The sequence below is a fragment of the Vicugna pacos genome, chromosome X (assembly GCF_048564905.1).
Source record: "Vicugna pacos chromosome X, VicPac4, whole genome shotgun sequence".
Taxonomy (NCBI): domain Eukaryota; kingdom Metazoa; phylum Chordata; class Mammalia; order Artiodactyla; family Camelidae; genus Vicugna; species Vicugna pacos.
In genome coordinates, this window is record NC_133023.1 from 31,278,692 (window position 1) to 31,304,386 (window position 25,695).

Sequence of the window (25,695 nt, forward strand, 5' to 3'; positions counted from 1 at the left end):
TGAGAAGTCCAACTATCAAGGCTACGTGCTAGAAAGCTCACCCTGAGTCCAGCCAGCCAACCAGCTCTGCCAAGGTTCTAGATATGTGAGGGAAGCCGCCAGAACAATCCATCTTGCCAGCTGAACAACGCTGAGAGACCTCCCTCCATGCCTCCGGAAGCAGGGGAGTTGTGCAAACACCGCCTGAATTCCCGACCTATGAAATCGTAAAATATAAGGAGTCGGTTTTAAGCCACTCAGGACTGTGGTAGTTTCTCATGGAGAAGGAGCCGACCGGAACAGCTGGGCTCCAGGAACTGGACTGACAAGAGTCAGCCTCGCAGATGGCTGATGTCCATGCTTCTGGGAAAGGCGGCCAGAGGGGTGGGGCTGGACTCCCCCATAGAACAGCCTGACCCAGCAGAAACCAACTACCTCAGGTCCCTGGAAAGAATTCCAGGCCCACACAGGCAGGGGCCTGCGCCTTCCAGTCCAGGACAGGCCATTTACCTGCTGGAATATAGAACCCACCGCACATCCAGGGTTGGGAGCAGAAGACTTCGGGGAGTCCTGCCCGCCCTCCTTTATAGATGACAACAGTGACTGTCCAAGATGCGAGGCAACCCGCAGCTTCCCTGGAGTCCATGACAGGACCTCTTCAGACCCCTGGAGGAACAATGTGAGGTGTGAAGGGAGAAGCGTAGGCATGGGCTCTGAAGCCAGAAAGGCCTGGGTTCGAGACCTGGCTCCTTCACCTCTTGGCTTTAGTCAAATGACTCAGTTTCCTCCCATGTGAAATGGGGACCACAGATCCCTGCTCACAGGACTAATGGGAGAGTTACATGAGATGGCATGGGGGCAGCCCTGGCACATACGGGAAACACCTTCCCCTGGTCTCTTCCCTCCCCCTCTGCGGCCCTGTCACCTCACCACGCAGCCCCACCCCCACCCCAGCCAGAGAGTGTCCTCAGGCTCCCTTCTCACCCTTCCTCACTCTCTGGCCTCCTCGCTTTGGTGGGCAGGCAGAATGGAGATCCCTGGGGAGGGGCCACCCCCTTCTGAGTGCTCCTCTGGGGCCCACAAGCCTCACCTTGCTCACCCCTGAGCCCAGACTGGCTCTGTCAGAGTGCCCTCTTATCAAGAGAGCCGCAGGGTACAGGTGTCTTATTTGCAAAATCAGCCCCCAGCTTTTCCATTTCTGCCCCGGGCGACCTCTGAAACAGCTTAAGACTAGGACAGGAACTAGAGCAAAGCCATCAGAAGTCCTCCAAACCAATCACAGTCAATCCCAGTGGCGGCCGCTGAAAATCTGTCCTCCAGACGGCCAAGGGCCACACACCCGGGGGGGGCCAGTCTTGCAGAAGGCATCCAAGGATTCCAGATCCCCGACTTTGTCTAGAGGAGAGTGGAGGGGCGGAGGGAGCGAGGAAGGGCCTGATCCATAGAGCGCACCGGGCCCAGCCCAGGGCCGTCAGCAGCACAGGGCAGCCGGAGACACTCTCCCGGCTGGGCAGGGCCGGGCTCCTGTCACCAGGAAATCTTGTCACTCACAGATGGGTAAGTTCTGTTAGTACCTTGTCCCTGTTCTGGAAAAACAGACTGTTCATACAGGAGAGTGGATTGAGGAGTTTTTAAAAAAAAACAAAAAAGAACAAAAAAGGAGACGTTGATGGCCGTGAACATAACGCCATTTTTCTCCTAAGTGGTAACCGCTCAGTTTGTTTCTGCCCCTCCTGCGGTGTTTCCTAGGCTCTCGCTTCTTCAGATCCCTCCTTTCCATTCTGACCTAGTTCGGGCTCCTTCAAAAGCAGACCCTGAGACCAAGATTTGAGCATCATTGGTTTGTTCGGGAGGAACCGCAGGGGCGTCGGGGAGGGGAGCCTTGGAAGGGAAGGATGCATTGTCAAGAGAGTTACCGCCACGGGCCACGGGGTTCAACACGGCTGCCTTGGAATCTCCCACCTCGGAGCCAGGAGCCGAGTAATTATCTTCTAACTCCTGCTGTGCTGCTGAGAGCTTGGCCTGTGTGAGGCCTGGAGCAAGCCCTCCGGCGGAGGTCACCCGAGCGCGCAGTGGACCCCGCTGGCGCGCACAGAAACTGACAGTGCCGGGGACATCAGGGACGCCAGGGCCACGCCTGTGCCTGCTGCAGGCTGTTTTCCTTCAGACCTGTCCTCAGCCTTCTCTGCCAGCTCTTTATTTACACGCGATCAGCTGAGGATTCATGCTACCATCTCGACATCCATCTCCCAGGAACCTCGAATTGTGCCAAAGTCGCCTTGATCCCCAGATTCTCCCTCTGAGTTTCGGAGAAGAAAGCAGTCAGCCTCCCTGCCTCAGAGACAACAGAAGCAGCCTCAGAGATGGGGGATTGGCACCGATCCATCCCCTCAGTGTGGGGGCAGGACGCCCCTCTTCCACCCCACCCCCCATTCCATTCAGGCCTTTAGAGGATCCCGACCCTGGCCGCAAACTGCCCTTGGCTGTCTTTTGAGAAAGGCCCGACTCCATCTTGCACTCTCCCTCAGCCTCGGCGTGCCCCAGAGCCCAAGGGTGGGCCTGGCGTCGCCTCCGCCTTCGTGCCTGTGCGCCCCGGGCCTCACCTCGCTTTGCTAAGCCTCCACGCTCGGTCGAGTCAGGCCCAGCTGTCATTGCTGTGGCCAAGCCTTGACACTGAGCGCTGAGGTTTGTTTTTATTTTCCGTTTCCAAGGCTCCTTCTCTCCCAGGAGCAGGAGGTGGCGGGGAAGCTGTAATTTGCTAAACAGGCATTAATCTTCACATCAGTCCCGAGAGGCAGGTAGAGCTTCTCAGTCAAAACACACAGAGTTGTGATTAGACGTGGCTGGCAGGATAATGCGCAGAGATTTGCACCTCCCTGGCCCAGCCCCGGCCTCCCCTGGGGGCGGCTGCCGACCTGGCCCCTGGGCCGTGGCTCACAGAGAATGTTCTCTCTGCAGGAGGGCAGGAGAGCCAGGCATCACGGCCATGCCACGGCTCCCCCGGCCCCCCCTCAGTCTCTCTCCAGCCCTCCCCTCTTGGACAAGGTCTAGGGAAAGTGGCTTGGCCTTGGAGGAAGGCAGACCTGGGTGGAAATCTTGCTCTGTCACTTTTTCCCATTCCACAGATATTAATGAGTCCCTGTTACGTTCCTGGCACTTTGGGGTTCTGGGAATACAGTGATAAATGTTGGGGTTTCAGGAGGATCAATTAATAACACTCCTCTCTTCTCCTCCCGGCCAAATGAGAAATAGATGTAGAAGTCCAAAAGGTGGAGTTGAAAATGTTCTCTCCTACAGAAAAGGGGATATTGGCAGATGGGGCTTGAGATCTGTCGCAGTTGTCTCGCTGAGACTTGCCCCGGCATTGATCTGACCCGCTCAGCCACGGGCAGAGCTGAGGCCCACCGGGAGCTGAGATGATGTGCTTTTCTGGGTGGGCTGCCTCCCAAAGGGGACCCAGAAGGGGCTGAGACCCCCCCGGAGCCTGGATTCTTTGCTCCAACTCATCAGATAAGTCACTCGCTTTGTTGGGGTCCTTTGAAGGTGGTCCCTGAGATACGGATGTGAGTGCACACGGCGTATTTGGAAGGAGACGCTAGGGAACTTGGGGAGAGCACGTGGCCATGGGCCAAGAGTCACTGAGCCTGGCGCATGCTCTGTTCTCAGTAAATGATGTGTTTGTTCATTCCTCATTCTGCAGGCAAGGATGGGTGACCCTAGGATGTGGCAGTTTGGCTGCCCTGTTGTTCTTATGCTTGGGAGGGTGAGATGGGGAACAGGTGATATTAACGGCAGTGGAGATGCTGGCAAAGATGTGGGTGAGAGGAACAAAGCGGGGGTGATCAGAAGGAAGCTGCAGCCCCTGCTGTGACTCAGGGGGAGAATAGAATTATTAAAAGAATCTCAAGGACACCACGAACCAGATTTTACCTCTGGTTCCTGGGCCTAGAGAGTTCTGTGACCCCGACTTGGTCTTCCCTTGGGGTGAGAGATGTCACGGGGTAGATAGGCACACACGTGCTTACACAAGTATACACAAATACAGACACGTGCACACATACACGGGCGCACACAACACACCCACAAGTTACTCACATTCACAAATACACGACGCGTTCTCACACATATATACAGAGGCTGGAAAGGTCTCAAAGGGCAGCCCTGGGGATGTGACCTCTTCAACAGGAATCAGCCTCTGTTGGTGCGAAGGTCTGTGACCTCCCTTCTACCCACCGCCCCCAAGAACTAGTCAGGAGGTAGGTGCTGGCTTCTGTCATTTTCCCCACAAACTCGCATCTCCAAGGGTATCCAAGCTGAAGGCCTCTCCCCTTGAACATGACCTGGAGGCCCAGTGGCAATGGCGGGCACTCTCCCCCGGGTCGGGGCGCCCCTATTCGAGGGAAAGGTGAGATGGGACAAGGCAGGGCCGGGGCTCCGTCCTCGTAGCACACTCGGAGGCCGATGCGTCTGCCACTGGACAGTGGCTGTGGCTTCAGCGCAGGCAAACGGTCCAGGCACACCTTATCCAATGGGCAGATCAGCCTGGCACGGAAAGACCCCATGACCCTCATGGCCAATTTGGCTTCAGACAAGAGAAGGGCATTTCTGGGGGCTGGCGGCTCTGTGGACGGCCAAAGGGAGAGAGACGGGTCGTGGTCACTGAGAGGAAGGGGGGCAGAGGAGCCGCTGGTTTTAGAACCGCGGACCCTGGTGTCTAATCATAAGTGAGGAGGGAAAGGGCCATCTTTTTCTAGATCCAACCGTCTCAGTGTTCCTCCTCTTGAATGGCTGCGGTGGGAGCTCCCTGTGGCTTTCAGGCTGGCAGCAGGTGAGGTGGAGATGGAGTCTAGAACGTGCCAGGTTGGGCCACCTCGGGGATAATGTCTATCAGCCCAGCCGGAGGGGAAGCCACCCAGCTCAGGCACTGGCCCAATAGCCAGCTCCCTCCCAGCACGAAGAGTCTGCTCTGTTTGCTTACATTAAACTCAACCCCCAGGGAAGCCTCCCCGCCCATTAAAACGAACTTAACAATCTGGCAACTGACCTCAAGTTAGAAAGAAGATCAAAGCTTTCTGAGTTCAGCTCTTACCTCCATCATCAAAAGGGCCCCAAAGGGAGTGGAAAGTGAACTTAGTTTTGCTGGTAGAGCATTAAGGTCAAGGTCAGGAATTGTTCTGGGCTGGGAATCAGCTTGACAGTCAACCAGGAGTCGCCTCCCCAGGAGCTCCGATGGGGGCTCCTGGTGGGGACCACCAAAAGCTGAGAAGTGAGGTCCCCATAGTCCCTCAGTGGTCCCTGGGAGGATTGCACCCAGGTGCCCTAACGGGGACCTGCCCAGTGGCATTTCCTTTATTGACTGCCTCCCATCACTGGCCCACGGCCCGGGGTCAGCCAGGGAGAGCTCTGCAGTTGGGGGCTGGCGGTCAGCCGGAGCAAGGGGCTAACTGGACCAGAGCTCTTGTCCTCCAGCAGGCTGGCCTGGCCCTAATTATGTGGGGACTGAAGATTCCAAGAGCAGCAAGTGGACAAGCACCACCGTGCAAGTGTTTTTTAAGCCTTGGCTTCCCATACTGTTGGTGATATACCAAACCCAATGTCCAAGCTCAAGGTCAGCGTGGGAGGGCACTGCCAAAGGGCAGGGAAGAACTGGGGGGGCTAATTTTGCAATCCCTCCCGGGCAGCGGTTGCCACCCAGCCTGGTGCAGAGGGTCTACCAGCACAGTCTTCCCCAGGCTACACCTCTGAGGGAGCTGTGGGCTATTCAGGACAGACTTACATTTGCAGCTCCAGATCGGAGCCCCGGGCAGGAACGTAGAAGATGCTTGTCGAGTTCGTGGATGAATATTGAATGCACATCGCTTCTGCTGTCTGGGGAGCGGGGGTGGCGGGGGCAGCAAGAAGTCTTCAGCCTCATCCTGACTCTCCAAAGCCCTCTGTGGCCTGGGGGCCTCATCGGGTGTCCTTGTTCCAGACTGGGGACACCTAGGGCTTGTGCCGACAAATGATTACTTTCACCTCTCTCTTTTGAAAAATGGCCCATGTTTAAGGATTCATAAAACTTAGGGAATGCATCACTGAGCCTATAACGCCGTGAGAGCTCTATGTAGGGAACAACTTAAAAAGAAGATTCATCAAACTAATTACTTCTCCCACCCTGCCCCCACCCCACCCCGCCCCTCTTTCCGCTCGGCCTGCTCAGAAAGATTTACAGCCGCATTGGCTGGGCTGCTACAAAGCCAAACTCCCAGCCTGCTCGTGTGGGAGGGGCAGTGAAACACCCTGGGCCTCGATCTTTCTCTGGCTTTCTGTGCAGACAAGAGCTGTTTCCTGCTGATTCATCTATTCCAGAGGCTGAGCAAGGCCAGGACACCTAAGGAGTAAGGGAGGAGGGGCTGGGGGGATATTGGGAGGCAGGAAGGCTCTCTGTCATCCGTCTCTGAGGCAGAGTTTACACATCCCTATATGATGCCTCATGCCCTGTCCCCTGGACCACCTCTGGGTTCGCTTGCAGCCACGGCGGACAGTGCCTGAGCCTGCTGACCGGGTCCCACCTCAAGTACCTGCCTCTCCCTCTATGCCTCCCTGCCTGGGGCTTTCTGTAAAGGCACAGGAGCTTGCTTGCTAGAGGGCAAGGCTCACTGCTAGGGTTTGACACCATCAGAGGCAACCCCAGGCAATGGGGGATGAGAATCTTTGGATAAGTACTCCAGCTTCACAGCTGTAGCGGGCTGAATGGTGGCCGCCGAAAGATATGTTGGCCCAGAACCTATGAACATAAACTTCTTTGGAAAAAGGGGTCTTGTAGACATCATCAGGTTAAGAATCTTGAGATGAGATTATCCTGGGTTATCCAAATGGGCCCTAAAGCCAATGACAAGTGTCCTTACAAGAGAAGAGATGGGGAGAAGACACACAGAAGAGAGGGGGGCGTGAAGATGGAGGCAGAGGTTGGAGCGATGTGTCCACAAGCCAAGGAAAACCCAGGATTGTCAACAGTCACCAGAAGCTTGAAGAGAGGCCTGGAATGGATTTTCCCTGAAAGTCTCCAGAAGGAGGCGACCCTGCCAACGCTTTGATTTCAGACTTCCAGCCTCCAGACCTGGGAGGCAATCCATTTCTGTGGTTGTAAGCCACCCAGTTTGTGATACTTTGTTACAGCTAGCACACTAGTACAGGTGTCCTCAGTGGGATGAGGCAGAGATGTGTTTAAAACAGTGCCTACGAGGGCCCCCAGTGGGATAGAGCCCCAGTTGCCCATAGGGGCAACTAGCTCATCTATACACCCTTATCAGCCTTGAATCCTTCCCTGTCTCACCACCCCCCAACTGCCCTACTGGGGTTTCCTGGGATCGCTTCCAAGTAAACCACCTGCACCCAAGTCCTTGTCTGCTCTGGGGACTCAGGGCACACAGTCCCATATCACTTGTTCCTTCATTAATTCATCCCATCACCATTTATAAGGGAGGCTTATGGTAGACCAAATAATGCGTCCCCAAAGGTACCCACATCCTAATTTTTGGAACTTGTGAGTGGCACCCTCTCTGCCAAAAGGGACTTTGCAGATGTGATGAAGTTAAGAATCTTGAGGGGGAAGGTATAGCTCAGTGGTAGAGTGCGTGTTTAGCATGCACAAAGTCCTGGGTTCAATCCCCAGGGCCTCCATTAATAAACAAACAAACAAACCTAATTACCTCCCACCCCCAGAAAAAACAACAACAAAAAAATCTTGAGATGTGAGGCTCATCCAGGCTTACCCGAATGGGCCCCAAATGATCCCAAGGGTCCTTCTAAGAGGGAGGCAGGAGGCCAGAATCGGAGGAGGAGAAAGTCACGTTGACTGTGAAAGCAGAGGTTGGAGTGACGCAGCCACCAGCCAAGGAGCAAAGAATCGATTCTCCCTCGGAGCCTCCAGAAGGGACCAGTTCTGTCACCACCTCGATTATAGCCCCATAAGACTCATTGCAGGCTTCTGACCTCCCGAATTGTAAGGTGATAACTTTGTGTTGCTTTAAGCCACTAAATTTGTGGTAATTTGTCACAGCGGCCAGAGGAGACTCATCTGGTGGTTAAGAATGCAAGGATTGGGATTGGGCCTAACCAGGTTGAAGTCCTGGTTCTGCCACTCGTTGCTGTGGACCTTGGGCAAGTTATTTACCCTCCCCAAGCCTCAGTTTCCTCAGTTGGGAGACAAGGTCAGACGGGACACAGTCCTTGCCTTTGGTAAGCAAGATGTGATTCTGGTCTTTGAAGGGATTTCAACCTAGAAGCATGGATGAGACAATGAATGTCTGTGAAAAAGGGATTCCTGAGCCGTTGCCCAAAATGGAACAAATGTGCTCCTTGGCATCTTGGGCCACAGCCGTTAGGATCTCGGAACTGCGGCTCTTCCACACCCCCCAGCTGGTGCAGAGGCTCCAGTGGTGCTGGAAGTCCGAGTTGTAAGAGCAGTGGTCATAGTAGTAATGATGACTGTCGCCACGGTTCTGACAGTACCGATGCCCCAGCCCTTGCGTTCCAACGTGCATTCAGTGTGGATGCTCGGCCTCCCATCTCAGAAGCCCTCCTCCTTGTCCCAGAGTCACTCAGAATAGCAGCTATCTTGGGTTCCTAAACCCAATTCCAGTGTCCGGGGAGGGTTCCCTCACACCAAAAACAAGCAACGCTCTGGACACCAGCTGGGTGTCTTGCAACTCAACTCAACTCTGACACAATCTGCCTGGAGACAGACTCAGATCCCACAGGCTAAGGGCTCAGTGCCACAAGACTGCCTGCCCCCAACTTCAGATGCCAGTCACAAGCTCATGTAATCACCTGTGCATCTGAATAACCAGCTACAAATTGGAAGTTCCAACAACTCCCTCCTTGAAATTCAATGCCAGTCCCCAAGTCCCGGTTGTCACCTGTATTTCTGACCGACTGTCTGTAGAATGAAGGTTCCCATGACCCTCTCCTTCCTTGGGTTCAATTAATTTGCTAGAGCAGCTCATAGAACTCAGAGAAGCATTTCACTCACCAGATCACCAGTTTATTACAAAAGGATATGAGTCAGGAGCAGCCAGCTGGAAGCAATACGTAGGGCAAGATGTGGGGAAGGGGCATGGAGCTTCAGAGCCCCCTCTGGGCTCACTGCTCTCTCCACATCTCCATGTGTTCACCAACCTGGAAGCTCCCCAAACCCTGTCCTTTTGGGTTTTTATGGAGGCTTCATTGCAAGACACAATTGATCAAATCATTGGCTGTTCGTGATTGATTCAAATTCCAGTCCCCTCCCCTCCCCCTGGGTTGGGGGAGTAGAGCTGAAATTTCCTACCCTCTAATCACATGGTTAGTTCCTTTGGCAACCAGCCCCCATCCCTGGGTTGCCTAAGGGTTGTGTGTGGTGTGGGAGGAACACAGAAGTTTCAAGATGGAACTTAGAGCTGCTGCTTCTCTCTCCTCCTCCTTTCTCTAGTCCAACACCCATCTCCTCCCTGCCCAGTGAGTCTGCAATGTGGCTCCTTGGAGAGCTGGGGCTTGGAAACTACATGGTACACAGTGATGCTTGCTTTTGTTAAATGAAATGGTGCTATCATCTTAAGAGACAGTTCAGCCTAGAAACAGAAACAATGAAACCGAGCTGGACCCTGCAGGGCTTTCCCAGGTACAAAAGCCCTTCCGCGTCTCTTGTTTCTTGTTTGTAGAAAAAAAGGCTTTTGTCTCCTAGGCTTTCCCTGAGTTCTAAAGAGTGAACTCAAGCAGTTACTAATTAGGGAAGTGATGGAACTCAGACACAAAGGAAAAACAGTTAAGCAAGCAAAGTAATGACAATATACAGAGTCCTAGCTCCTCCTCAAGGGACATTCAGAACAATCTGATGCACGTCTTTGAGTCGTTCGACAGAAGCTTAGACCATCCACCCAGGTGGAAGATGGTGACTGTATGCTGACCACAAGCAGGTGGCAACCCCAGACTGGTTAGAATAAGAAGGCTGATGATTAAGATTCCTGAAACATCACCCTGTTACCTCACCACCAACCAATCAGAAGAAAACCGTGTACCCTGTAGCCCTCACCCCAAATGTTGCCTTTTAAAAACCCTTCCCTGAAAGCCACTGGGGAGTTCAGGTCCTTTGAGCACCAGCTTCCCATTCTCCTTGCTTGGAGCCCTGCAGTAAATGCTGTACTTTCCTTCACCACAACCTGGTGTCAGTAGATTGGCTTTGCTGCTCAGTGGGCAAGTGGACCCAAGTTTAGTTTGGCAACAATAAACCAATAGCACCAAAGTCCATGAAAAAGGATTGCCAAGCCACAGGCCGGAGGAATCCCTTCCATCTGGAATCGGGGCAGGATCTGTGGAGGAAGTGGCGTTTGTTTGCACTGAGGACGTGCAGGGATGGGGGCAGGGGGGTCCTGAAAGCTAACAGGAGAAACAGAGGCTGAGGCAGGAAGGGGTTTGCGGAGCCTCAGGAAGGAGCTGTCCCAGGTGACCTCCGCTGTGTCTGGTCACAGAGGGAGCCCCCTGAGCCCATCCCCAATCCTGGCCTCACACACCCGAAGCCCCGGCCACGCCACACTCCACCATGACAGCAGGGACCCTTTGCTGGGGGCTGGGAAGAGGGGAGCACCAGGCAGCCGTCTCCATTTTGCCTGGGGCTGGTCTTTCTTGGGGGGTGGGGGAGGGGGTGGGGGCGGGGGGAATAGGGGTTGGGGCTGCTGTGGAGGTCTTCAGGAAGGGGATACACTGACTACAGGACTGAAAGTGTGCCTGCTGCCTGGGGTTGGCTTCCCTCCCTCTCCCCTTCCCCCCACTGCCCCCACTCTACCAGGGTAAATCCGCACAAGCTTTGTGGGGCGGGGCAGGAGCAATTCAGCCATGGGTTGGAGACTTTCCAGTTGTCCAAGCCATCATCCCAAGTCATTGCGATGGAATACCTGACACAGGTGAGCTCGTCACCATGTAGTTCCTAATAGTGAAAAACTGCAGATGACCTAAATGAACCATAAGAAATACATTTAATAAATGACAGTGTTTTCATACAACAGAACACTGGGCAGCCATTTAAAAACTCAATGTTGATCTGTTTTTATTTAGGAAAATACTCAGATCCACTGTTAAGTGAATAAAGCAGTTTTGAATTAATTTGTACAGCATATCCTAATTTTGTTTAAAGAAATTTTTTTTGGTTTTTTAAAACTGAAGTATAGTCGATTCACAATGTTGTGCTAGTTTCTGGTATACAGGGTAGTGATTCAGTTACACATATATTTTGTTTTCATATTCTTTTTCATTATAGGTTATTACAAGATATTGAATATAGTTTCCTGGGCTCTACAGTAGAGCCTATTGTTTATTTTATATATAGTAGTTTGTATCTGCTAATCCCATACTCCTAATTTATCCCTTCCCCACTTTCCCGTTTGGTAACCATGAGTTTGTTTTTTACGTCTGTGAATCTATTTCTGTTTTGTAAATAAGTTCATTTGTGTCATTTTTTTTTTTGGATTCCACATATAAGTGATATCATATGATATTTGTCTTTCTCTGACTTAGTTTGATACCCTCTAGGTGCATCCATGTTGCTGTGAGTGGCATTTCATTCTTTCTCATGATTGAGTAGTATTACATTGCGTGTGTGTGTGTGTGTGTGTGTGTGTGTATACACCACATCTTCTTTATCCAATCATCTGTCGATGGACATTTAGGCTGTTTCCATGTCTTGGCTATCATAAATAGTGCTGCTATGAACATTGGGGTGCATGTATCTTTTCGAATTAGGGTTTTTGCCAGATGTATGCCCAGGAGTGGGATTGCTGGATCATATTTTTAATTTTTTAAGGAATCTCCATACTGTTTTCCATAGTGGCTTCACCAAATTACATTCCCACCAACAGTGTAGGAGGGTTCTTTTTTCTCCACACCTTTTCCAGCATTTATCATCTGTGGACTTTTGAATGATGGCCATTCTGACCGGTATGAGGTGACACCTCATTGTAGTTATGATTCGCATTTAAAGAAGTATGTTTTCATGTTTCTATTTAGAGAGGTGAAATTTGATGAGATATACACTGCCCTGTGTTAACAATGGCGATCTTTGGGTGATTTCGATTTTCACTGTGTTGCTCACGTATGTTGTTGGTTTGTAGTGTTTGTTGTTGTTGTTTTAAAATATAGTGAACACATATGACTTATATCACTTTAAAAGGCAAGTGTTTCTTTGCCCGGACTTCCTCCCTCGCGGTGTTACTTGGATTCTCCTACCTGGGCCTGCGTGAGCTCCCTGGGGAGGAACACCCACAATGGGGGACACTGAGAGTCCTGGGTGGCCGGGGTGTATGGTGAGGACAGCCCACAGCACCGGGACACGGAATCCCTGCTGGGGAGGAGGGTCAGGGCGGTCACTGTTGTTTGAGGGGCAAGCCCAGGCCATAAACTCAGAGGGAGGCCTGAGGGCAAAAGGCAGAGGCTGGAAAGCAGGGCAGGGGGGCCCCGGGGCTGTGACCAGCCATAAGCACCAGAGAGCTCCATTGTGGTCACGCTGGGAAGCTGGGGCCTCAAAGCAGCCACACAGGCCCGGCACAAAGAGCTGCTCAGTGCTGTTTGAGCTGGGTACTCTCCATCCCTTCACGGTGGGAGAGAAGGAGTTAACATCTGGAATCTTCCGATGGGAGCCTCTGAGAGCGCAGAGCCACATTTGTGAAAAATGGGCTCAATCTGATATTTGGAGAGCAATGAAATTGAACTCATTTCAAATTTTAAATGCCCAACATATTGAGACCCACCCTCTGGTAGATCTTCCAAATGAGTTTGCAAGCTCTCCATGCCTGGTTCCAGGAGGGGATTCACTGCTTTGCCAAAAATGTTCCTCTCCTTGAGTTGGAAGACTGGAGGCTCTGGGCTGGCAGGTGTCCCTGAGCCTGTGAGGCCTCGAGGTGCTGCCGAGCAGGCACCTCCTGCCCGGGGCTGGAGGAGGGATGGGCTTGCCTTCCTCTCTTGGGCAATGAATTTGATCTAATGGGACTGTCTAAATGTCCAGATACCGTGGCAATAGACACCCCATAAACACAGAGATAAACAGGTAGAGGGAGAGATGGAGGCCAGGATAATTTGCTTCGAAGTGCCTTTTCACTAGTATAAATAAAGCAAGAAAATAAAGTTGTTGGAGGCCCTTGTAATACTAATGCAAGGAGGAAATTAAGTGCTAATTACAGCATTAAGGATAAATGAAAGGACGTGTGTGGAGGGGGCAGGGGCGGGAGAGGTAAGAGAAAAGGTAGCCGCAACCATCGTTCTGGGCTCCACCCCGAGGTCATCTGCAGCCAGTTCCCAACCACCTCCACTTCCTGTGTCTCTGCCAAAAGGCAGGCTCTAGTTGGGGTGGGGTGGGGGGCAGGTTGCGCTGGGAAGTCGGGGCAGGCTGGGTGTCTGTGCTCCAGGAGTCCAGGAGGGACCTTCAACCAATGAGGAATGGGAGTTGAAGGGCAAATACCCAAGCTTCCTGGTCTCTCAGTGGAAGGCTGATTCCAGATGTCTTCTATGTAGTCCCCCAGCCCCCACCCCCACCCCCAGGCCACATTGCATCCCAGTGACCCACGGGACAGCCCGCCCATTACCAGCCCTTAATTGGCTTTCCCCACTTCCCTTTCTCACTTCCTCACCCCGTCACTGTGCTTCCTGTGATCACCTCCTGGCTAACAACTTGCAAACAACTTGCACCTACATCCTTGTCTCAGGGCCCATCTGCTTTGAGGGCAACTCAAATCAAGACAGGCAGTTTTGCACCAGCTGACCAGTGAACCGGTCAGAAGTACAACCCGACGCCTGCAGACAGCGTCCGCAATAGCACGGGGCCCGCCCTCAGAAGGACTCCATGCTTGGTTTAAGCCGCCTTGAAATTCTTAATAATCTTTGAACCTGTGTTTCATAAGTGCCATTTGATGGGACAGTGGAGCGCGTGCGCATAAGCAGCACCTCTAACACTGGGTAGCAGCAGCTCTGACTCTGCAGATGGCACAGCCCAAGCGATTCCCTGATGACCCCCGGCACTCATGCACACGTCCGGGCAGTCCGGGTCACCGCAGAGCCCTGAGGCCCAGATTTGGTGGTGCTGGTGGTGGTGGCAGCAGCGGAAGTAACAGCTGTGGCAGAGGAGAGAGGAGGGGCTCGTGTGGGGTTAGCCCTGGGACCTGCGGTGGGAGGCCAGCTTGCCCATCGCTACCTGGACCCCATTCCTGCAGCATCTGCACGGACATTAACTCTCCAGCCTGAGGGCCTGGACAGGAACTGCCCGAGTTCAGACAGTACACTTGGTTAGTAAATTATTAAAAAATAAAAGCGTGCGCATGGATGTGGCAATGAAGCATATCAGAGGGTTGTTGGAGGTTTTCAAAGAGTTCAGAAACTCGAGTTTTGAAAACCACCACAACATTGCATGACAAATATCCACAGGCTCAGAAATAGAAAATTAAATGTAAAGATCGTCAAATTCAACAGAGAAGGACACAATTTTCATAGGAAAGTTCAGATGAACCAATTATTAACAAAAAGGGCGATTTTTAAATTAAGTTTTCCTTGTAACTGAAGATACAATAATAGAATGCATAAACAGGCATTTGTGAATTAGCTATAAATCAGGAGGCCACTTCCGGTTTCTTCTGTGACTTCCACAAGTGATAGGAAATGTCGGGCAAAAATCTTAAAATGCCTTTGTACAAATTTACATTTAAAATTAAGTTCAGACTGGCCTGAAACTAATTTGTATAGAGTTAAATTTTGGGGGACAAAAAAGTTCCATCAGAATCAGCAGCTCTAGACGTACTGAAATTTTTTGAATTTCAAAACATACTTTGAAATAATTGATTAGATGTGTATCCCAATGTTGTCACAACCTATGAAAATATCCTTAGCAGCTCTAGTAACAGTTGCATCAGCAGAAAGAGCCTTTTCAAAATTAAAAATTACCAAAGTTACCTGCAGTCTCCCGTTGGCCAAGAGTGACTGATGTTGCTTTCAATTTGAATTGATTGAAAGTGCAGGCGCTAAAAGTATTACGTTTTGATGACCTCACAAATGAATTTGCAGAAAAGTGAGCCAGAAAAATATGATCAGTCAAGATCACATTCATAAAGCATTATTTATTGTACTACATAATATTATGACACCAAAAATGTTATTGTTTGCAGTTTGTAAGTTTACATTGTGTATTCATGTATCACTGTTACTCCTATTGTGTTTTACAAGTAATAAGACATCTTTAAAGGAAGAAGCTTTATATGTGTGTAACTTTAACAGTACATTTTCCCTGCTTCTGGAACAAGGTCACTGCACTTTGATTTTGAATGGAGGAGTCCCACGAGTTTTGTAGGCAACCCTGCCTGCTGACTTGGCTTACCAAGTTTCCCAGGACAGATAAGTTAGGCCCCGTGGCCTCCAGGCCTAACACTGACTTTCACTCTTCTTTTTTTTTTTTCCTGTTCTGAAATTAAAAAAAAAAAAAACTTTTTAATTGAGGTATAGTTCATGTACAATATTATGTAAGTTACAGGTGTACACTATTATGTAAGTTACAGGTGTACTCTATTATGTAAGTTACAGGTGTACAATATAGTGATTTAGAATTTTTAAAGGTTATACTCCAATTATAGTTGTTAAAAATATTGGCTATATTCCCTGTGTTGTACAGTGTATCTTTGTAGCTTATTTTAAACCTATTAGTTTGTACCTCTTAATTCCCTACCCCTCCATTTCCTCTCCCCCCCCTTCCCTCTCCCCACTGGTAACCACTAGTTTTTTCTCTGTATCTGTGAGTCTGCTTCTGTTTTATTATTTTCACTAGTTTGCTGTATTTTTTAGATTCCACATATAAGTGATATCATACAGTATTTGTCTTTCTCTGGATGACTTACTTCACTTAGTATGATCATCTCTAGGTCCATCCATGATGCTGCAAACAGCAAATTTCATTCTTTTTTTTACGACCGAGTAGTATTCTGTTGCATATATTTACACCACATCTTCCTTCTCCATTCAGCTGTTTGATGGACACTTAGGTTGTTTCTGTATCTTGGCAACTGGAAATAATGCTGCTATGAACATTGGGGTGCATGTATCTTTTCAAAGTAGTGTTTTGGTATTTTTCAGATACATACTCAGGGGTGGAATTGCTGGCTTATATGGTAGTTCTGTTTTTAGTTTTTTGAGAAACCTCCGTACTGTTTTCTAGCCAGTAGCTAGAGCAACCTTAGTGAGAGAGAGCCCATGTGATGAGGCCAAAAATAACCTCTGTCCCTGCTGCCATAACTACTTCATTCACATGCCTGTTACATCATCATGCCTGCATTGGGCTGGCCAGTGACATAGGATGGCTGATGTCAACTGGCGGAGGCATTTTGTCTACCTGGTTGTGTAGTGGCTCTTCTGCAGTCAGTGCTCTCTGGTGCATATTCACATGTGATCAAAGATCTTCGTATTTTGTGCATACCCCCATAGGGCCCTCCCTCTGCATGCCTCTTCCCCAGATTTGTTTGTCCCTGATCTTCTAATCTGTCTCCTTTCTGAACTCTGAGGAACCAGCCTGGCCATTTGCTGCTGCCTCTGAGTCTATATATTTTCTTACCTCAGGCTACTTCTCTTTCTGCACATGGTAAATCATCAGGCACAATAGCTAGATCTCTGCCCATTGAGAGGATGTCACCTCACTTCTGTCTTCAGGGCCACCTCTGACTGAGTCTACAAAGGGGCAGCAATCCATCTGTGGCTTGTACCATCGAACCCAGTAGATCCATCCTGAACTCAAGCTCAGCCTTTCCCCTGATCCATCAGCTGGGCATTAGGGACCTGCCACATGTGGCCCTTTGAGGTCAGCTGGAGGAAGGATGCTGGAGCAACAGTGATGGATAGCATGGCATCTAGCTCACCTGTTCATGCATTTTGTGCTCTCTGCTCCTACTTGCCTCCAACCCAGGAGTACCGTTCTCATCGCACAGTGGATTGTGCTCAAATTTGGGGTTTGGTAGATCTTACAGTCCCAGCTCATAATGGGTGGTTATAGTCACAGAGTCCCTTGATATCCCATAGTCAGATGCTCCATCTCCGTCAAGGCCCAGTAGCAGGCAGGGAGCTGCTTTCTGAATAGTGTGGCATGGCCTTGCTCCAGAAGCAAGATCTAGGCACCTGCAATGTGACTCTTCTGTCGGAGCTGGCCATAAACCCTATCCAGCATCTTTTCCCACTGTGCTTATCTCATGTATCAGGCCGCAGAGTCCAAGCTACAGGGATGCTGGCACCTCAGCCTGAACTGGCTGCAGAATTCCTTCCTGCTCTGGGTCCCACTCAACGCTGGCAGCCTTCTGGATCACTCACTTAATGGATATCCCCTGGGGAGACTTACCAAACATGGCACTCCTTTCTTAGTGGTGGGACGTGGCGAATGTGGCAAGTTGTTTTTTACTTCCTAGGGGATGTCCCAGCTTGCTGGGTCCCTCAAACCTTCACCAGTGATGGTGGGGCCCTAATTTTCAGAGAGTGTATCTCCCACCGTCTGGAGCTCATGTGTCTTATCAAGACCTCCGACCTACCACTTCTTGCCCATCTGGTAAGATGAACGTGATGTTAGCAACATGGTACATCCATGCCATGTTTTGCAGGATGTCCAGATGGTCCAGAGCCCTTGAGGTTATGAGAGAGGGTGGGAAAGTTAACACAGCTCTGAAGCAAGACCATCCATGTCTACTGTTGTCCATACCACACAAATATAAGCCATTACAGGTGGAAAAAAATATATTTGGCAGATCCATGGCAGATCACATACGTGCGCTGGAAATAAAGATACCACATTGAGCAATGCAGCTGCTACTGGGGCTGTTGCTTGATTAAGTGATCGACTCTCGTTCACCATGATCCACCTAGTTCTTTGAGGGGCTGGACTAGTGAATTAAATGGGGATATTTGGGGACCACCAACCCTGTATTCTTTAAATCATTGAGGGTGGCCCTAATCTACCCAGCATGTGCTACTGCTTATGATTGACTGTCTTGGCTTGGTATGTGAAGGGGGCATTTCAGAGGCTTCCTCCTTGCCTTCCCCACTGTGATCACCCTTACTCCATAGGCCAAGGAACCAGATGGATGGGGGTTTTGTTAACCACTGAGTATATCCATTCCAATTAGGTACTTGGCGACTGGAGAAATGACCACTAGCTAGGTTCATAGACCCAATGGAGCTACCATCAGTCAGACCTGGGCCAGATCTCCATTTATTATCTGGCCCCCTTGTTCTTCTCATTCTAACGGGGCCCATGGTGGTGTTTTGTGTCCCTGGTATCACTGTTTGTACCAAAAAAAATCCCTGAAAAGTCTGCATAGTCTCATTTTTCTAAGGCTCTGTTACCCAGGACTCTTCAGAAAAGGAAGGAGCCTCAACCAGTGAGAGGTGGAAGTTGATGGATAAGTCCCTCAGCTTTTTTGCTCATCAGGGATGACAGTTCTGCTCTACGCCATCTTCCAAAGAGTCCCCAGTGCGATTGTGCCCCACTTGGCCACAGAGGTTACCCACTGTTCAGTTCACCCTCGATCGGCCTTCCTCCCTGCCCCGCCTCCCCTCTTGGGCCATCAGTGTGCTTCTTGGGACATTGTCCCAAGTGAACTCCTTGCACGCACATCTGTGTCTCAGGGTCTGCTTCTCGGAGACCCACACGAAGACGACATTGCTGAAATGAAGCGACCTGAGCGGTCACCCGTCTCCTCCTGACCGTTAAGTGCTTCCAGTCTGCTTGCCCAGCTCTGCAGGAAAGGGTCCATCAGCCTCCGTGGTAACCCGGTCTGATGTGCAGTTCCCATCGTCAGGCCCTGGCTTTTTATTCTCGACCCTTAGTCCCTCCCACTGGAATTTCAAACCACTTCATCATCTTAGGATTTTTTGTTTTTCTTTTCCTGAGCGGTGGAGAACAGCTGACCACCGACACTGGTGTAAGAGCCGCTTGTATACTTGAGCATGGGGAATCATCTTCACGTCTCTGGGCTGAATCATCCCAGTTCTTTTCGAGAGTGCCCATCAGTCCCATTTTCCAGGCTTTCCATCATCTTCGCAGCAGTGAGCTGTCACCCCCAGCTGCTCACCATAGACCAGCCTGCAGGCTTCCGGAGACCACCAGATGCGTGTTTTAACCTGAAGAAGTTCACCCGGGGTGGGGGAGGTACCCCAGCTGCTGTAAATCACCTCCTCCCCAAAGCCAGAGAGCAGGCCGCAGCTTGCTGTGGAAGGCCATAAAACTTCTCTTCTTTAAAGAGCCCCTTTGTTGGGCATGTTCATTGTAGCAGGCGTGCAAGTCCACCAAGGGCCCATAAAACTTCGCCAGGCTTTGTACAGGTGACCCCACGTGCCTGCGCCTTAGCAGTCTCCCCCTTAAGCCCACAATGCAACTGCGGCTGGCTTCACCCAGCAACAGACTGGACTCAATTTGCCTTGTGATTTGTTTGTTAGCTTTACAAATGGCTTTTGAGGCCAGACCACCCCTCCAACCCCTGATGACTTAGGTGGAAGCTCCAGGACGTCCCCAGAAACTGGGGTTGGGGGAGGGGGCGGGCTCTCGAGTCTCCATGGAGATTTCAAAACAATTAACCTCAGGGAGGAAGCGTGGCTGCCCTTCAAGGGTGAGCCAGCTTTCAGATGCAGATTGGCTCTCCTGTGGCCAAAGGTATTTCGCCTCTTGCCCGCACCTGTGTGGTCCTGAGCCCTGAGAAGCCGCAAGGCCCTCACCTGCTCCCTGATGACTCCACTCCAGCCACCCGCGCAGCGTTGGCGAGCCAAGTCCAAGCAAAGCCAAATCGCAGGAGAAGGACACTGACCTCATACATAGCTTAGTGGTTAAGAGCACAGGCTTCAGACAGCCGCAGTAGAATGGATATTCATACAGTGGGATATAAAAGGACCAAGCAGGAGAGTAGTTCTTAAAAGTCCTCATCATAAGAAAAAAAAAAAACGTGTAATCCTGTGCGGTGAGGGATGTTAACTAGATTTATTGTGGCGATCATTTTGTGACTATATATACATTGTGGCCGTATACACAAATATCAAATCTTTATGTTCTACACCTGAAACTAGCATAGTGTTCTATGTCAATTACACCTCCACTTAAAAAAATCACGATATGTGTTTTTTAAAAAGAACAAAGCATGGATACACACAACTACATGGGTGAATCACAGACGTTCTGCTGCGTGAAAGAAGCCAAACATATAAGAGTAAATACTACACGCTTCTATTTACATGAAGCTTAAAAGGGGGGCAACATTTAATCTGCGGTAGTAAAAGTGACACTAGCAGTTACCTCTGGGAGGCAAAGGGAGGTGGTATTAACTGGAAAGGGACACAGGAGAACTCTTTCGGGGGTGATAGAAGTCTTCCAGATCTTGAGCCGAGTGCTGGTCACATAGGTATCTACACATATAAAAAGGAACCGAGCGCTTAAAATCTGTGCTCTTTCCTGGATGTGAAGTTTACATTAGTATAATATTGGGGGGGGAAAGCTCTGACTTCTCACCGACAGAACTATGAGCTAATAAATGGCTGCTGTTTTAAGCTGATAAATTTGTGGCCATCTGTTACAGAGCCATAGAAAACCCCCACACCTCTAACACTGGCTCTGCCTCCAGTTTCCTGTGTGACCAACGGTATGTCACTTACCCTCTCTGAGCTTCAACTGCCACAGTTAATGAAAGCAATAACTCATCTCCTGCCTGCAGGATTCATGGGAAAAAAATCAAATTACTTAATGTACGGGAAAGCACTTGCAAAGTTATAAAGTGGCTTATAAACAGAAAGTTTATTATTGTCATGTTAAAAATAAACCCCCAACTTTGACCACAGGAAATGATTTAGAATCAACCAACCCAGGGCTGATAAGCTCCTGTTTTGTTACAGCCATGGCAGCTGGATGTGGGTGTGTTCCGCGTTGGATCTGGTGAGCTTGGGGAAGAAATGTTGTCAGATTCACTCCTTCTGAACACTGCCACCTGCATGCCATTTTGTCTGTGCCCAGATTTGCTATAGGCAGATGCCTTCACATTTATTTACTATTTTTTTTAACCTTCCAAAAGTAAATTACATAGGAATTTTCTTTTTCACTCGCTAGAAACTTCTACGCCCTCTGGAACCCTGCAGCTCTCCCTCTGATAGGAAAATACTGCCCTGTCAGATGACTCTGAACTAGACCCAAATCTTGTGGTTGTCGCCCTCTTAAAATATTATTATCACTGTATCTTTGTTTCACGAGTTAAAATCTTTAATGGATTAAAATATCTTTCACTTACAATGATCAAATTAGAGCATCATACTTAATCCATGAATCCATTCTTTTTTCTTTAAATTTTTTTCCTTTCTCCTCCTGCCCACACATGTCCCCCTCCGCCCCCGTCCCCATGCTCCCAATAGAGTTATAGCGTACTTTTGATCGGATCACTATTCAGTGTTTATCTTATTAAATGTTTAAATGTTTTGTAAATATTTTGCACAGCTAATCCATGTAGTGAATGATGGTTATTGCTTTTTTTCCCCTTGCACAATCCTTCCCCTGGAGTTAATAGTCATCTGGCTTTTGGGGTTCTTGGTTTTCTATGTATTTATCAGTAATGCAACTGTAAACTTTGCCAGATGTCTGAAACTCCTCTGAAGACATTCAGACACGTCAAGTATTTGATCGAGTTCATCTTGTGGAAAATCTCTCTCCTGGAGCCTTCTGATCTGCCCCGATCTGGACGTATTATGTACTGAGCGCATGTTCCATGCCACGTGCTATGATATTTGAAGCTCACAACAATCTTAGGAAGTTCATATTTGTATACCCAGGACATTAACTCTTAAAGAGGTTAAATAACCCCATCAAAAGGTGGCTAATCAGTGGAAGAACCAGGGCTTTGGCCCATGATGGTTTAACTCCAAAGCTCTGGGTTGGTTGATTCCAAATCATTTCCTGTGGTCAAAGTTGGGGGGTTATTTTTAATGTGACAATAATAAGCTTTCCATTTATAAGCCGCTTTATAACTTTGCAAGTGCTTTCATGTACATTAAGTAATTTGATTTTCCCATGAATCCTGCAGGCAAGAGATGAGTTACTGTTTTCATTCATTGTGACAGCTGAAGTTCGGAGAGGGTAAGTGATATACCGTTGGTCACACAGGAAACTGGAGGCAGAACGAATGTTTTAGAACCACCAAGGTGTGTGGGTTTTCTATGGCTCTGTAACAGATGGCCACAAATTTATCAGTTTAAAACAACAGGCATTTATTAGCTCATAATTCTGTAGGTCAGAAGTGGGGGCCCAACGTGTCTGGATTCTCAGCTCACAAGGCTAAAATCAAGGTGTCGGCGGCCAGAGCTGTGATCTCGCCTAGAGCTCAGGGTTCCCTTTCAGGCTCATTCAAGTTGCTGGCAGGATTCATTCCTTGTAGTCGTAGGACTGAGGTGCCCATTTTCTTGCTGGCTATTGACCAGAGGTCACTCTCAGCTCCTAGAAACCACTTTCAGATTCTTGCCACATGGCCCCAACCCCCTTTAAAGCCAGGAATGGAGAATCTCCCTGACACCAAGTATCTTTCAGATGTTGGACCCTTCTCAGTAGAAGCCCTGTCCCTTTTTAAGGACTCATCTGATTAGGTCAGGCTCACCCAGGATAATCTCTCACCACCTCCCACCTTATTAAATTGAAGTCTAGTTGATTTACAATATTATGTTAACTTCAGGTGTACAGCATAGTGATTCAGATTTTTTATTTTTTTTGCAGATTGTATTCCATTATAGGTTATTACAAGATATTGGGTATAATTCCCTGTGTTGTACAGTAAATCCTTGTTGCTTACTTATTTTATGTACACTAGTTTGTATCTGTTAATCCCATACTCCTAATTTGTCCCTCCCTACCTCCTTCTCCCCTTTGGTAACCACACGTTTGTTTTCTATGTCTGTGAGTCTGTTTCTGCTTTGTATATAGATTCACTTGTATTATTTTTTAGAGTCCACATATAAGTAATACCATATAGTATTTGTCTTTCTCTGTCTGACTTATTTCAATGAACATAATGGTCTCTACATCCACCCACATTGCTGCAAATGGCAATATTCTTTTTTATGGCTGAGTAATATTCCATTGTATATTTATATCACATTTTCTTTTACCTTTTTTTTTTTTTTTGCAAAGACTACAAAGATTTAATTTAAAATCACAGTGTCTTAGCCAGGATGCCCACCTGGAGGGGCATTCCCCAAACCCAGAGTTCCTCAAGGGGCACCTCCAGGCTCAGTAGGGAGGGGTGGGCAGGGCTGACACTGGGCCCCTCTGCTTCCCTCTGGAGGGTGAGGACCAGCTCTCATGTGTTCACTGGGGCAGGCTCTGCCGCTACCACCGCTGTCAGCTCCTTCTGTGCCAGCTCCAGCTCGTCCTCCTCATCCTGGGGAGGGTAGACCAGAACCTTGTCTAAGATGCCAAACTCCTGAGTCTCCATGGGGCTCATGTAATGGTGCCTCTCCATGGCGAACTCGATCACCTGCAGGCTCTGTTTGGTGTGCTTGGCGTGGATGCTGTACAGCTGCTTCTTGAGTTTCATGATCTCCTCCGCCAGGATGGTGATGTCTGTGACTTGGCCCTGGGTGCCCCCGGAGGGCTGGTGGTTCATGATGCGGGAGTTGGACCCGTCTGCTCTACTGCCATGGGAATGAGCCCGAGAGCCCAGGCCATCATCGCGTGCAGGCTCTGCTGCAGGGCCAGGCGGTTGTCCCACATCTGCTGCTGGGGAAATCCAGCCACGAGGCGAGGCCCCAGCGTGGGGCACCAGCCTGCCGCCATCTGGCCCCCCACCACCAATATTTGGGGCCACATCACTCCACATGTCAGTCGCAGCTTCTGAATGGTGGCGGGACTATGACTCTCTGCGTGCTTTGCGCCCACAGCACTTGCTCACATGACCCTATACTGCTTTTTCTTAAACTAGTCTGTTGATGGGCACTTGGGTTGTTTGCATGTCGTGGTGATTGTAAACAGTGCTGCTATGAACAATGGAGTGCATGTATCTTTTCAAATTAGAGTTTTCGTCTTTTCCGAATATATACCCAAGAGTGGGATTGCTGGATCATGTGGTAACTCTATTTTTAATTTTTTAAAGTAACCTCCATACTGTTTTCCATGGTGGCTGCACCAATCTACACTCCCACCAACAGTGTAGGAGGGTACCCTTTTCTCCACACCCTCTCCAGCATTTATTTGTAGACTTTTTGATGATGGCCATTCTGACCCCTGTAAGGTGATACCTCATTGCGGTTTTGATTTGCAATTCTCTAATAATTAGCAATGTTGAGAATCTTTTCATGTGCCTGTTGGCAATCTGTAGGTCATTATTGGAGGAATGTCTATTTAGGACTTCTGCCCATTTTTTGATTGGGTAGTTTGTTTTTTCGATATTGAGTTGCATGAGATGTTTGTATATTTTGGATATTAACGCCTTGTCAGTTGCATCATTTGCAAATATTTTCTCCCATTCTGTAGGTTTTCTTTTCATTTTGTTGATGGTTTTCCCCTTGCTATGCAAAAGCTTTTAAGTTTGATTAGGTCCTATTTGTTTAGTTTTGCTTTTATTTTTTTTGCCTTGGGAGACTGACCTAAGAAAATATTGCTATGGTTTATGTCAGAGAATGCTTTGCTTGGTTCTCTTCTAGTTGTCTTATGGTGTCATGTCTTATATTTACGTCTTTAAACCATTTCGAGTTTATTTTTGTATATGCTATGAGGGAGTGTTCTGACTTCATTGATTTACACGTGGCTGTCCAGCTTTCCCAACACCACTTGCTGAAGAGACTCTCTCTTCTCCATTATATATTCTTGCCTCCTTTGTTGAAGATTAATTGACTATAGGTGTGTGTATTTCTTTCTGGGCTCTCTATTCTGTTTCATTGATCTATATTTCTGTTCTTGTGCCAATACCATGCTGTTTTGATTATTGTAGCTTTGTACAGTATTACTGTATCATCTCAAGTGTGGGAGGGTTATGCCTCTAGCTTTGTTCTTTTTTTCTCAGGATTCTTTTGACAATTCTGGGTCTTTGTGGTTCCATATAAATTTTAGGATTATTTGTTCTAGTTCTGTGAGAAATGTCCTGGGTATTTTCATAGGGATTGCATTAAATCTGTAGATTGCTTTGGGTAGTATGACCATTTTGACAATATTAATTCTTCCAATCCAAGAGCATGGATTATCTTTCCATTTCTTTGAATTGCCTTCCGTTTCCTTTATCAGTGTTTTATAGTTTTCAGCATATAGATCTTTTACCTCCTTAGTTAAGTTTATTCCTAGGTATTTTATTTTTTTGACATAATTTTAAACAGGGCTATTTTTTAACTTTCTCTTTATGACATTTCATTGTTAGTGTAAAGAAATGCAATAGGTTTATGTATATTAATCTTGTGTCCTGTTACCTTGCTGAATTCGTATATTCGTTCTAATAGTTTTTGTGTGGAGAATTTAGGGTTCATCTGCAGATAGTGAGAGTTTTACCTCTTCCCTTCCAGTTGGGCTATCTTTTATTTCTTTTTATTATCTGATTGCTGTGGCAAAGACTTCCAATACTATGTTGAACAGAAGCAGTGAGAGTGGGCATCCTTGTCTTGTTCCTGAACTTAGCAGGAAGGTTTCAGCTTTTCACTGTTGAGTATTATGTTGGCTGTGAATGTGTTGTAAATGGCTTTATTATGTTAAGA

General features: G+C 48.7%; 1 protein-coding gene and 1 pseudogene across 1 annotated transcript in view; one reads left to right on the forward strand and one right to left on the reverse strand.

The window, feature by feature from the left end:
- Positions 1-25,695, forward strand: part of ATP6AP2 (ATPase H+ transporting accessory protein 2) — a 113,087-nt gene that overhangs the window by 25,096 nt on the left and 62,296 nt on the right. The gene's annotated exons all lie outside the window — the stretch shown is intronic.
- On the reverse strand, positions 23,316-23,834 carry LOC102542153 (ATP-dependent Clp protease proteolytic subunit, mitochondrial pseudogene; annotated as a pseudogene).